We start from the raw sequence: 14,004 nt of genomic DNA on the forward strand, positions 1-14,004 counted from the left end.
CATATACAACAATGTAGTGCACAGTTATAAGAGTTTGTAGGTTAGTGCTGTGTTTGATTATATTTACATTGAACTCTTTTCCATACCACATAAGAGTTAGAGTTCTAGGCGCGTTTGTAGCTGTATCCCCTGGAGGTCTAATCCACCTAATTAACAATTTTATATCGAACTAATATATTCTACTTTCATTAGGGAGCATATTTACATTTTATGCTTAGTTCTTGTGTCCTTCGGGAGAGTATTATAGTAAAGACATTTTGATATCACTGTATTTCTCCTTCGTTTGTTATGATAAAACTAGATTTAATCACTGCATTCTCCTTAATGCATTTGCCATATCAGTAAAAGAATTACTATTCTTCACTCTCTCTTAGAAATTGACAGCAATAAATAAGATCATATTCGGTATATTTCTTTCAAGTAAATAACTAAGCTGTTAATTTCCAATCTATCTAGCATTTGTTGACAATTCCATCATTTGTCAATTTCTTCTTCAATATGGCTGATCGAGTTCCTCTAAACCGAAGGTGCCATTAACTATTCCTATTTTCAGTATGAAGTACTATATAACTTCAACGAATTATTAATAAATATGATGACTAATAAAACCTAATTAATTGTTATTCCAACTTTTTAAATATTTTTTCATCAAGTTTTGTTGTCATAACACTGTTTTTATTATCATCTTGCCATGAGTAACAAATGGGTATATTGGTCCCATTCTGAAATATCCTTGTCTCATCTAAATACATCAATTGAAATAATAAGCCTTCCTTCATTTTATTATATGCTTTTAAAAGCTGTATTTTTAAAAGCAATATCCGGAAGTTCCATTAGACCTTTTTAACTCTTGATTCCTTTGAAATAATTGTATTAAATTATGTCTGTATTGAAAAACTACTCTACTACTATTACTTACTATTACTACTACTATTTAATTTCTGGTAGTGCTAAAATCAAGCTGATCTTAATTATATTTTTCATTTTTTGAGATATTTTAGTAACCGTGTCCATGCTAATATTCAGTGCAACCGCAACACCCTGAAGATATTTTCAAAAAAATCCCAGCAAATTAATATTTAACAGTAAAAATGTGTATCTCTCTAATGAATCTTACTGGCAAGAGGAGCCTCCATTATCTCGTCCCTGTTTGAAGCAACTGATTAGAGATGCAATCTGTTCTGTCTGTCTTCGGAATTTTCAATCAGAGTAATAATAAGCAGCGATTTGAAATTTATTAACAAGCGAAGCATTAAAATAACGTTTGCCGGTTTATAACCTCTTATCACTATTATTTTGAAGAATTGTGCATACTTTTGACAACTGGATGACTTTGGCAGGCTAGCACAGTTATACATTCGTACTTATCACACAGCATTGTGTCTTTTTTTAACTAGAATAATATGAAAAGGAAAATATTGTCTGATTATAAAACAAATTTACAAATAGCGGCAGGCAACTTGATGTATGTACAAAATAACTTTGGATAGACTATAAGTAAGCACTTAATAATTTTCATTCGGTGAACTAATACATCTTGTTCAGTTGAAATCAAAATTGCAAACTGTTGAACCACCAAGAGTAAATATAAAAAATGTATTAAAATTATTTATTTATAATTATTAACCATCATTAAACTATAAGAAATAAATAATGTTTAAAAAATGCCTATAATTAAAAACATTAATTAACGAATATCTCTATTTCGCTTTACAGATGGCGTTCAACTGGGTCCGATTTGAAAAGGAAAACCAGTTTATTCCACCGTGATGACGACCGGGATTCTACGGTAAGTGGGCAAACAATTTTACTGACTAAATCCTCAATTATTCCTTATATAAGCGATTATTTATTACCTTTAAATCCTACCCGGTGATTAGAACTTGTCTGTTGACAAGTTATCCCGATAATTACGTTGATTTTATTTATAAACCTAATTAGAAAGTTGGTCGAGTCGAAATCATTCCGCCTAGAGATATAATGAGCGGCGATGGATTTCCCCCCTTTAGAGATACGAATATTTTTTTAAATACCGTCATAATTTATCGACAAGTGCGTACTAATAAATAATCCATTTAATTCCATCATCGTTTACCATCCACGGGTATCGATATTTCCAATTACGAGACATAGAAATCATTATTTCTATTAATTTGTTATTTAGTTATATAAATAACCGTAACAAAAATTAACTGTAAATAATTTTAATTGCTACAAGATTCCTTTAAATACTCTCTGTCCTAGGTTAAGTAAAAATTACTTAATACAACTACTAGAAAAATCCATTTTTAAGATCACCATCTTTATTAACCAGTTGGTTTTCTTAGGTTGACGAAAAATAATTTAGCTTTTTTTGCATTTTTTGTTTTTTAAAGCGGATTTATTAACAGTTTTCCAACTCTAGTCAGTGGTGATTGATGATCTTTTAGTGGCAAATCCATTATTTCCTCCCTATTAAACTTCTGAATCTGAACCAAGTGATGGTTAAGAGAGTTTTGCAAGGACCAGAACAAATCGTGATCGTACAGGGCAAGGATATATATATATATATATATATATATATATATATATATATATATATATATACATATATATATATATATATATATATATATATAATGATGCCATCTGCTAGCTCAGAAAACTTCTGCCTAATCACTGATATATTTGAGATGGGCCTTCGTTGTCAGATTTATCAGTCTTGTATATGTACAATCAACGTCTATGTACAAACTCCCTGCTCTTGTAGCAGTAGCGATAGTACGCTGACCTACAATAATATTTTAGTTTTATAGTATTTTAATTTCACTTCAAATATTCTCTGGATATTTCTGGATCTAGTATAATTAAAACGAAGATCGAAAATAAAAGCCAGTTTATTCTACCGTGATGACGATCTCCTACGGTAAGTGGGTAGTAAATAATTTTAGTACCCGGTGATTAGAACTTATCTATTGACAAGTTATCCCGATAAATACTTTGATTTTATTTATAAACTTAATTAGAAAGTTGGTCGAATCGCAACCTTTCCGCCTAGAGATATAATGAGCGATGATGGATTTCCCCCCCCTTACGGATACGAATATTTTTTAAATACCATCATAATTTATCGACAAGTGCGTACTAATAAATAATCCATTTAATTCCATCATCCACGGGTATCGATATTTCCAATTACGAGACATAGAAATCATTATTTCTATTAATTTGTTATTTAGTTATATAAATAACCGTAACAAAAATTAACTGTAAATAATTTTAATTGCTACAAGATTCCTTTAAATACTCTCTGTCCTAGGTTAAGTAAAATTTACTTAATAGAATTAATAGAAAAAATCTATTTTTAAGATCACCATCTTTATTAGCCATTTGTCTTTCTTAGGTTGAGGAAAAATAATTTAGCTTTTTCCTTTTTTTATTTTCCAAAGCGAATTTATTAATAAATTTCAAACACAATGGTGATTGATGACCTTTTTGTTGCAAATCCATTATTGCCTGACCATAAAACTTCTGATTTTTGGACGACAATCTGAACCAAGTGAGTCTCTATTGAGGTCACCTTTACATCATTAAGAGAGTGTTGCAAGGACTAGAATGTATTGCCCTCGCCAAAGCTGTTTGTGATATAGCATTGTCGTAATCCATTTTGGCCAGTTTTTTTTAATTGCTGGCTTCAATTTTATTACTTCTCGCCAATTGGAACCCAAATTAATGGGTTCGCAAGGTGCCAGCAGCTTATCATGAACATTTCATTTTCATATATTATCCATTTTTCATCGTTTACAACAATTCCTCTCAAAAATTATTATATTTCAAGCTTCTTTTCGTTTCTAATATTATCTAAACGATTCAAAACTGCTTTATGGCGAATGTTTGGTTCTGCAGAGGTACGAAATTTGGCTGTCTGCCTGCATATATTAAAATATATCATCAACTTTTTCTATTAGCCGGACTGTGCCAGATTCATCATTAATTTCTAGAACGCGAACAAGCCAATCAGTTCTTACACTGGCCTTCTGTAGAGGCCATTTTCAAAGGCCGTACTTCTTATTGAGCGACTAAATATGAGAATATTTATATTTAGAATGTTTTATCCACTATTTAATGACGCTGTAGTATGGCTTCTTAAATCTCTAATAATATCTAATATAATGGAATAACTAACATATATATGTGACGCAAATATTTAGTTCGAAAGAACGAAAATATAATGAAAAATAATATTTAATTAGCCCGCTTGGTTGGCGCAATGGTAAAGGCATCAGGACGGTCCTTCTACTATTGTGATAGTCGCGGGTTCGAATCCTGCTGCCGCATGGTCGTAAATTTATGTTTGTGATTATTTAACATTTGCGATTGTCCTTAGGCCAATGTGCAAAATACGACAAGGAAAGTGATCCGAGTCACGCCAGTAACCACGCTGGGTAAGAGCGGATGTCTTCTGGGATTATTTCTAAGTTGGTCACTCGCCAGGCGGTAGGCTTAATTCCGAGTACCGTGGTTCGGAGTCCACGTTAAACTGTAAGTGTAGCCCAGATAAGCCCTCGTTGATAAAAGGGGCCTTTAAAATATGTTTAAAAATATTAAAAACATATTTCAATTTTATAACCAGAAATTTACAACTTTATAGCAATAGCAACATTAACAATTTTAGATTTATTTAAGTGATTCTGATTTGGCAGTAAACTAGTCATCTAACAAAAGATTTCTAAGCAAGTGTTAAATATTTTTCATATCTGAAAATACATAGGTACCCAGACATAGGTAGAGGGTTGTCAAGGTAGCAACATACATCTGAATATAGATTTAATTAGAATTTATAACCATATTGCTTCAGAGTCTGTAGTTAATTTAATTACAACTCTTTCTTTCTTCCTGACAATTTTTAAACCCATATGAAACAAATCTAGAACTTCACTGTAAAACCAATCCAATTTGATTCAGATTGTCTAATTCAGGAAATATAGTATAAAAAACCTGAGTGTCTAGGATCATTCCTTTGAACTGAAAATTACTTAATATAGATATTAATTTCGAAATATAACTGGTAAGACATATTTTGTTTTTTCAATCGTCTTTTACGATTTCCCTTTCAAATTTGGGAAATATTTGTATGGACTATAATTGACTTCACTTCATTATTTGTAGAATTGTTGTTATTAACTAAGTAGGTCCATATTGTTGTTAAAATCTCCCAAAAATTAATTAGTAATTTATTGACCATTGGTCACTATATTAATTAATTTTGTTCTAATTTTTTTTAATTTTACTGGTTCACAAAACCCTTACAAAAGCCATTTTCATCTAATAAAATAAAAAGTCTAACAAAGTGATTTTTTATTTTAAATTATTTTTGTATTAAAAAACTATTGTTTCAGACCGCAACATACATTTTATTTCAACAAAATGTAATGTTCCATTGCTGTTTTTAATATTCCATTATTGGTAATTCCAACAATGCGATATAATTATATAGTTAATGTACCTACAACATCAATTCAATTATGCGATCACAGACGATGCTCTTTAAACGCAGTGAAATCAGAATTCACACGTTTAAATCGACAGGGATTTAACTGCTTTGTGGTGGGACAGAGTTCTACCTAGGTTGGTTTAAAGTTGCGTTGAGAATTATCGAACTTTTTGGACTGTTGACTGATTCGTTCAGTCGATAATCCAAAAAGTATTCGAATGAAAATACACGTTTCGTATATTATTTCCATCCCTATTATAAGACTAAAATGTACGAATTCCGTCTCGTATTAACTTTGAGAGAGGAAAGGATAGTGATTTGCGCTGTAAAGATTAGTTCATTTTAAATTAAATCAAAGTTTGATTTTATATTTTGCTATTACTTTGAACTTTATAACAAATGCAACAAATTAGATTTGTTTTGTTTGTAATTTAATTTTGTGTATAAGTTACAAAATTATATTATTTTTGTATTGTTTAGGCTTGGCACCGACTACAAACTGATCAGTTGGTAGTAGTTATAATAATATTGTAAATAGCTAAATAGATTTAGGTAGGTATTAAGCTAAATTATGTGTATATAGTAGAATATAAAATACGTGTAGTAGATGGATTAAATAGGTTTTTCTTTTATTTTTATTTAGTTATTACAACGACTATCATGTACATATTTTATTTTAAAATGTTTTTTTTTTGTTAAAAATCTAAGTTTGATATGATAAATGATAAATTTGATGATCTATTTTTTGAAGTCGGTTCAATTTTCTTTTTAGTGTTAGATATTTATTCAATAAATTGCACTGTTACTTTATTACGTATTACAATGGACAGCCCAAGTAAAAGTACAGCCCGTATCAGGGAAAATAGGAATAAAGATTGAAAATGGGAACGTTTTAGGTCTTAGGGTCTGCTACCTAGTCTAGTGTTCCAACTAAACTAGAACAAACTTATATGCTGTCCTGTTGAAAATCTAACCCGCGACCTCCAAGTGTGAGTTTTAACGTTCTAACCATTACACCATATAAACGGTTACCAACAATGTTTCGTCTGCACGTCTTCTCACATGATATGGTTAGTGTTTAAAAAGCAAACTGAATGGCTATTATACTGACATATTTCATCAGTTCAGCAATAACATTATACAAAAATATCTGATTATTTTATATATACTGCCGAACATAGAACATCCTCATTTTTTTAAAGTCGTTTAAAAACTAGTAATTACTATTATATTCAAATAAATTAGTCGCGACGGAAAATTGTGCGAACAAAACATTGGAGTGTTTCAATCGCTAGTAAAAATTACTCAATTACTAATCGATAATCGTTTTCATTCGATAATTATCTAGTTAGGGTATAAAAATAGCATAATAATATGAATTAATTATTGTCTAATGCACCTATTAAACAGATTATTAAATTAAAATTTTTTTATTGAATATCGGCTTATTAGAAACACTCAATTCCATCTATCAGCTGATATTGGGGCATTGCTCGCGTACAACTAACTGAAGTCGAGACCGACACAGAACAGCCATAAAAATCGTAAACCCCATAAAATTCGGAGATTAAAAACGCACCAAAAAAACACTGGCGTATCAAGTGGTAAAGTGTTTCAGGCCTGGCCAACACGCTTTCAAGTCTGCGGGATCTGTTCTGAGCACTTTTTCGGCTGTCGATGATTTACGGTCTGTTTCTGTGCGTTTAACGTCTTGTTTATGTCACATTTGAGGGCCGTGCGAGAAAATATATCTATCCACGTTTAAAATAAGATCCAATTTGTTACTGGGACTTAAGCCCGCTATGGTTAGTGAAATGACACAAGACGATTTGGTCGGACAAAACCTCTGTATTATACAAGGAAACTAATCGTTTGAAACAGGTTAATTTTGGTTCGAAAGCAATCCCAGTAATCCTAAAGATAAAAGTCCTGTATTTGTAGAAATCGCTATTTCAACACTTCTACTACATAATTATTTTCCTACTATATAAAACTCTTTAAAATTGACCATCGACTGTTTAGTAATTGATCACTTTTTACAATCGACTGTATTAGTCGTGTACTTTTAGTTAATATTTCCGGTTCTACTAGTTTCATTCGACTGATTTTTAACATTCTGGCTCTCTCGTCCTAGCCGCGACCTTAACAAAAATGTGCCGAATTTAGGCTTACATAGATTTATATGTAATATATATAGTTTTATGATTTTTTTGGTGGTTTGCTTCTAAATAACAGTGTATTGTATATTAATACATCAACATTTTGAACGCTATTTTTCAAGATTATTAATGTAATAGGGTAAATAGGTTAAAATTGAGAATGATAAATAGTAAAATACTTTTGACTGTTTTTATGGCATTAAAAGATCATTTTTTAACTCTCTCGATTTTTGTTCAAGCCTTTTGATTATAGAAACTTCTTTCCTAAATTCTTGAAAACTAAATCTAGATTCGAAAGGTTCCAGAAATCGATTTGAAACAATTTGAAGAAGTTTTTACAGTAGCAGACAAATTTCGTATAGAATATTAACCATAAAGAGGTGATATATATCTATATTTATACTAAATATTTCTATCGAATAAATTTTCTAACAGGAAAAATCTATTTTTAATGTTCAACAATTGATTTTTTTGACTATTAAAAAATACGACAAAATAATGATAGTCAACACTTCTTATCAGCAAGTAAGACAGAGCATTTTTTTACAGTCTGTTTTCATTATTTTATATTTTTTCAGTAGAGTGATGCATTTAGCGAAACGTTCTATGGTTTAAGAATATTTTGAAAGAGAATCCTCATCTTCTACTATCTGCAATTAGATGTCATCAATAAAAGAGAATCCCTTTTGAAAATTGATTAATAAAATCAGTATTAATATTACAAATAATGCTGAGGGAATATAAGAAATTATCACATAAGAGATATCTTGCATTGTAACTTCAAGAAATGCAAATACAGTACTACAACCCGAAGTTCAAGATACAAATATTAATGAAGATTATATTACAGCTGAAGTCATTTTGATAAAAAATTAGCTAGAATGAAAAAAATAATTACACCTACAACAACTTTACAAATTAAGCAGTATTTGGAAATGCCACCTATTGGGCGAAGAAATCACATCACAGGAAAAATGCTGAACATGATTATATTTTTGAATAGCGATTAAAGAATATTTCTGTTCAATAAGAAATGAAATTAATTGGAAATGTCATGGATTAGTTTTTTCTATGATTAAGTTAATGTTTAATTTTTATTTAGTATTTGTGGTTATTGTACATCTTTAGTTTCTAGGTTTTGTTTAAGTTCTATTGTATTATCTATATTTATTATAGTTTGTTATTTAAAAATAGCAATTAACTTATTATTAAAATACCATAAAACATTTGCCAGGCTATTATTCCATTTCTTTTTACAGATCCACAGAACATTCAAATATAAAAGTAATTCTACTTCCTTTAAAATGAAATTGTTCATTGCATGGTAATATTATTTCTTTCCATTTCTTTTTTGATGTTAGTACGTGAAGGAATATATACATCTCCGTCTCGCTTGTACTACTGCTTGCTCTCTCACAATTTATACAGGAAAGAATTCGTACATCTTCGATATCACGAATGAATAAAACAGTCGAACCATGCATTTGACTGAAAAAAGTAATTAATATTTTCAGTCGCTAATTTTTTGACTATCGACTGTTTCGACTGTTTTACGACTATCGACTATTTCGACTATTTTCGCTCGATAGTTCCCAACGCTACTTTAAACATATTAAAATTAATTAATTTTTTATTTTACCATTGTTTTATTTTAAATAGATTTAAAGATCTACAGCTAACAGGTAGCTTTAAGCAATGTCTTTACGGATACGTAAGTATCAGTTCATTTTCACTTATTATCTAATTTTCGTTAAAATTTTTCAACCAAATCCGTGCCGCCAAACCCGTGTCGTAATGACACAATGACAGGAGTTTCCATTAGACATTATTGACTATTACTAGTAACTGTTGCTGACCAAAGTCAGATTTAATCGATTTAATCTTATAAGTATTTTTATGATACTTGAACATGTTTACCTCACTTTACATACACTTTTAAAGCATTGCATTAACTCTGTAATTACTGTAATTATATATAAAAATGTCTAATTAATATTATTATAATTTTCAACATTATCTACAAATTTATTGATAACCATACAATATGACTCATAGTTAATATGGTAGATAGTTAAAAACATATAGGATATAAGAATACAAGAAAATTCTTATTAATTACCCTAAATATTAGTTTGGCATAAAAGTTAGAACAAAAAGATAATAGCCTTATTAATTCAATGGCTTATGTTCATTAATTGAATAAATAACAATAGTTTTTAATATAGAGCGGCTAAGGGGTTGTAGTCGTCACTAAAAATTCTAAGCCCTCCCATGACAAATTTTAAATTAAACTTAAAACCAGGGTTAGGGCCCTCCAAACAAAAATCCTGAATCCGTTACTGTTATTGCCAATATTAAATGCATAAATATGAATTATAGCTAAACAAGTTTTTGATTTTGTTCTGTCTATATCTTACATACTGGAAATATCTTACAGTGTGGATTTTTCAGTTTGTTTAGAAGACTATTTTTACTATTTTTTCTATATTTAATATATATATATATATATATATATATATATATATACTATTTAGTATTCCTTGCCCTATATAAGAAAAAAAAAGTTTTTTAGTCAATTAGTTTTGCCCCATTTTATAGCCCCATTAAATTTTACGTCAGTAGAAATAAGAAAATATTCATTTAATAATTTTGTGAAATTAAAAATTTGTAATATTGTTAATCGGCGATTTTATGAATTCATTTGAGCCTATGTACCATGAAGAACAAGCATTTCTTGGTAGATTCCACAAAAAGACATTTTTGATTTTTTTAAAAATTCTATGGTTTTTATGGTGATGAATGCTTTAGGGAATGCCACTATCATAATTGGTTTGCCCAATTCGATGATAAACTTGAACCTCGCATGACCAATGTTTAAAAAACAAATATTTACCTTTTACGATCAATATTAATTAGTCTTTGTGCTAAACATTAAGCATAAAATAGTTTCAAAAGACTATATACCAAAAGAAGGTCGACAAAAGAGGTTCCACATGATTTATAACGAAAAACTTAGTTGCTCGAGTTTCCATTTATGAATCGTTCCTGAAGTTAGACTGAAGCATTTTTGTAAGAAAGTCAAGAAGAGTTAGCTGAGTGTTTCGTTATGAGCTGCTTGAACTTGGCAAGGCCTTAACCCAACTGTATCTTTTGTCAATAACTAATGGAATTGAAGCTGCTACTTAATAAACAACCAGAGTTTATTAATAGCAAAGGTCTTTATAAAACCATTCGTATAGCCTGAACCAGTCTCTTCATTTATAACATAACTCCCTTAATGACGTAAGATAGGCTTTATAAGAGACTGGTGAATGGTTGGTCCTCACTTTTCGCTCATAAACCTCAAATGTTGACAGTGATGGAATTATGATGTTACTTAAAAAGAGGTACATCATCGTTCAAACAACATATAATTGATTTTCTGTTTTAAACTTATTTGAATAACTTTGCATACTTTGAAAAACATAACAAAACAAAAACGACGAAATTACCTTTACCTCAATCTATTATAAATCAATGTTGATGCTATTCCATAAGAACCATAAGCACTCCCCTATCCCCTTGTAAGAAAGAAAAAATAAATGAGATATGTTCCCTACATCCAAAATCATCCTACATCTCATAGTAAGGAATTTGGAGTTTTTTTTTCAGTTAAACTGTATTTCACTTTTCCTTAGTGTAACATTTGATGAACACATTAAAGGCAAGAATTTTTATTGTATTATTGATATGCAATTTACATAGTTTGAAGACGTTACAAATGGCTTAATTACAGTGAGCCAAGGAGATTGATTCAATGACGGTAATTGTATATTGACGATAATGATTGAATTGCCTAGATCTTTGCTCAAAGAAAAGATAAGTAAGTTTGGTTTTTATAAAAAGTTCATTTGGTTTTTTTTTTCGTTATGATTAAAAAATTATATCGGCTAAATGGTGACCGCGATTCGCTATGCAACCTATTAAGGCTCTTATTAAGACATTTTTCATGACATGCTGCAACATCTGAGGCTGAATTTTTTCAATTTCGTGAGGAATATTGCTTTTAAGATATTGAATCGTTTAAGGCTTATTCACATACATTTTTTATTTTAAAAGACCCGATAAGAAAAAGTCCGGTACTGTTGGATTCGAAGATCTAGCTTATCATGCTAAATCACCACTTCGTGAAATTAGTCTTCGTGGAAAAAAGTCATTCAATAATTGAATTGTTGAACGAGCTGTGTGTGCTGTGCTAAAACCTCTCGTCCTCTAGTCCTTGCTTTTCCATTTCAGACACAAGACATTTTCGAACCATGTCTTGGTACCGTTCAGAAGTAACAGTAATTGCAATACCTTGGTCATTTTCAAAAAATAGGTACCAATGATCTTCCCAGCATGAATACCACACCATACAGTTGTTTTTAGTGGATGCAATGAAGTTTGATTAAAAAGTTTCAATTTCACCAGACTTAGGGTTGCATTACTATGCTCAACTCGTGTACTAATATCTCGGTAGCAATTTTTGGAGTAATTGAATTTTGTATGGGAACACTTTCAAATCAGTTTTCAAAATTCGCCTTTAACTGCGTGCAAAGATGTGTAACTGGGAACCACGTCAACGAATTGATGTTTGTGGAAACTCTGAAGTACTATCGCACACCAGAGCTACATTTTCAGCGTTACGAGACATACGTTGTTTTCCAGAACGAGACCTGTCTGCTGTCATACCGTACTATCGAAAATTCGAATTTAGACGATAAATTGTGGTTTTGTGAGTCACTGGACGATTAAGATATTTTTGACGCAATTTCCGCTGAGTGACAATAATGGAACGATTATTTTCAATATTTCTGCTCGTTCTTGCGTCGGATATTTATCCATAATAAAATCTGGAGACCTACGCAGTACAAGGGTTAAGGCGAAACTGAGCTTCACGTCACATAATCGAGATGGCACGCAATCAAAATGGTAGCGGGACTTTTGCCGCACCTGTTATAAACATCAGTAACTCATCAATATAAATGACTTGTTATTGCTCGGTGGGCAAAATTCAGCTGGAAATATTTCTTATTTTAATTCCCCATTGGGTTATGATATTCAATCAGCTAAATTAACAATAATTAATAAAGTAAAATAACAATTGAATGTATTATATATATGAATTAGCATTTTGTGATATACAATCTATCTTAAAAGGATATGTTTATCACTGAATATCAAATGAATAATTCATATTTCTGATAATGTTATCCTTTTGCTATTTAGTAATTACCATTTTAAAGTTCAAGAACTATACATAAATAAATAAAGGATATAGTCGCTTCATGGCTTCATGATTGATATATATTTTAATATATCATATTATATTTATTTTCTTATTTAAGAACTATACATCTAATTATAATTGATAATTTAACTTATTAATATATATAAATATATTTTTAATATATTTAATATAGTTCTGTAGCCAGAGTCTGTTGAATAATGTATTTCGTTGGCATTATCCTTTTCCTCTTTTTTGCGAAATGCCATATTAAAGTTCAAGTACTGTATATATGTATTTAAAGGATATGTTGATATATAAAGTTGTTTTTATTACAAATATATGCTACGTTACTAGGTTATATTCTGGAGTTAAAATATCATTTTTATGTAACATAATATTGATATTTGATGAATATATTGATTGAATATTATTTATTGTTTAATTACATCTTCCCTTGAGTTAGATGACGCTTTTTTTGATAACATTGCTGTTACTACATTGTGAAAACAACAGTATGGCTGCTGTAAAGATTATTTTATTGCAAAATAAAGGAACTAGAATAAGTCACACATATAGGCTAAAAAACTTGAAGAGTAATATCGTAATAGTTACTGACGAAGATAAAACTAATTACAATTTTATCATTATTTGGTGGGATATTAGGAAGCAGACGTTATGGTATGCCACTGATCAAAGAAGAACCAAATTTTATATGATAATTTATTAACTATAGTCCTGAGTTTTCTATTATGAATCAAAACTGTCAGTATCAAAACAATTTGTTGTTGGCGTATAAAAAAATTACATTTCGGTGAAGCCGACACTCGCCACTTGGGGAACCCAAGGAGTGAACTCAGGAAATACTCGACTTTCAGGCTCGAATACCTGATATTTAAGAATGTTATAATATAACGTAATTGTATTATGAATGAAAAAAAAATTTAATTATGTTTGTACATGTAATATATTAATGCAATTTTCTAATATGCCAATAACATTCATTTTTATGTTAATTGTTATTAAACCAAAATAGAGTAAATACAACATATGGAAAATAGTTTTTTGTTCAATCTGTAAGCTTGTCCAAATTAAAAAGGGAGGTTTTTAGAAATACTCCAACTAGT

The 14,004-nt window shown here is 30.0% G+C and overlaps 1 long non-coding RNA gene across 1 annotated transcript in view; it reads left to right on the forward strand.

Moving 5' to 3' along the window:
• Nucleotides 1-1,716: 1,716 nt before the first annotated feature.
• Nucleotides 1,717-14,004, forward strand: part of LOC143200023 (uncharacterized) — a 207,424-nt gene continuing 195,136 nt past the window's right edge. The window contains exon 1 of the long non-coding RNA XR_013006602.1: nt 1,717-1,789. This is a non-coding gene — a long non-coding RNA (uncharacterized LOC143200023). The remainder of the gene's footprint in view (nt 1,790-14,004) is intronic.

The sequence above is a fragment of the Rhynchophorus ferrugineus genome, unplaced genomic scaffold, assembly GCF_030347505.1.
Source record: "Rhynchophorus ferrugineus isolate W39M unplaced genomic scaffold, kcgeb_rfMv2 rfM1, whole genome shotgun sequence".
In the NCBI taxonomy this organism is placed as follows: domain Eukaryota; kingdom Metazoa; phylum Arthropoda; class Insecta; order Coleoptera; family Curculionidae; genus Rhynchophorus; species Rhynchophorus ferrugineus.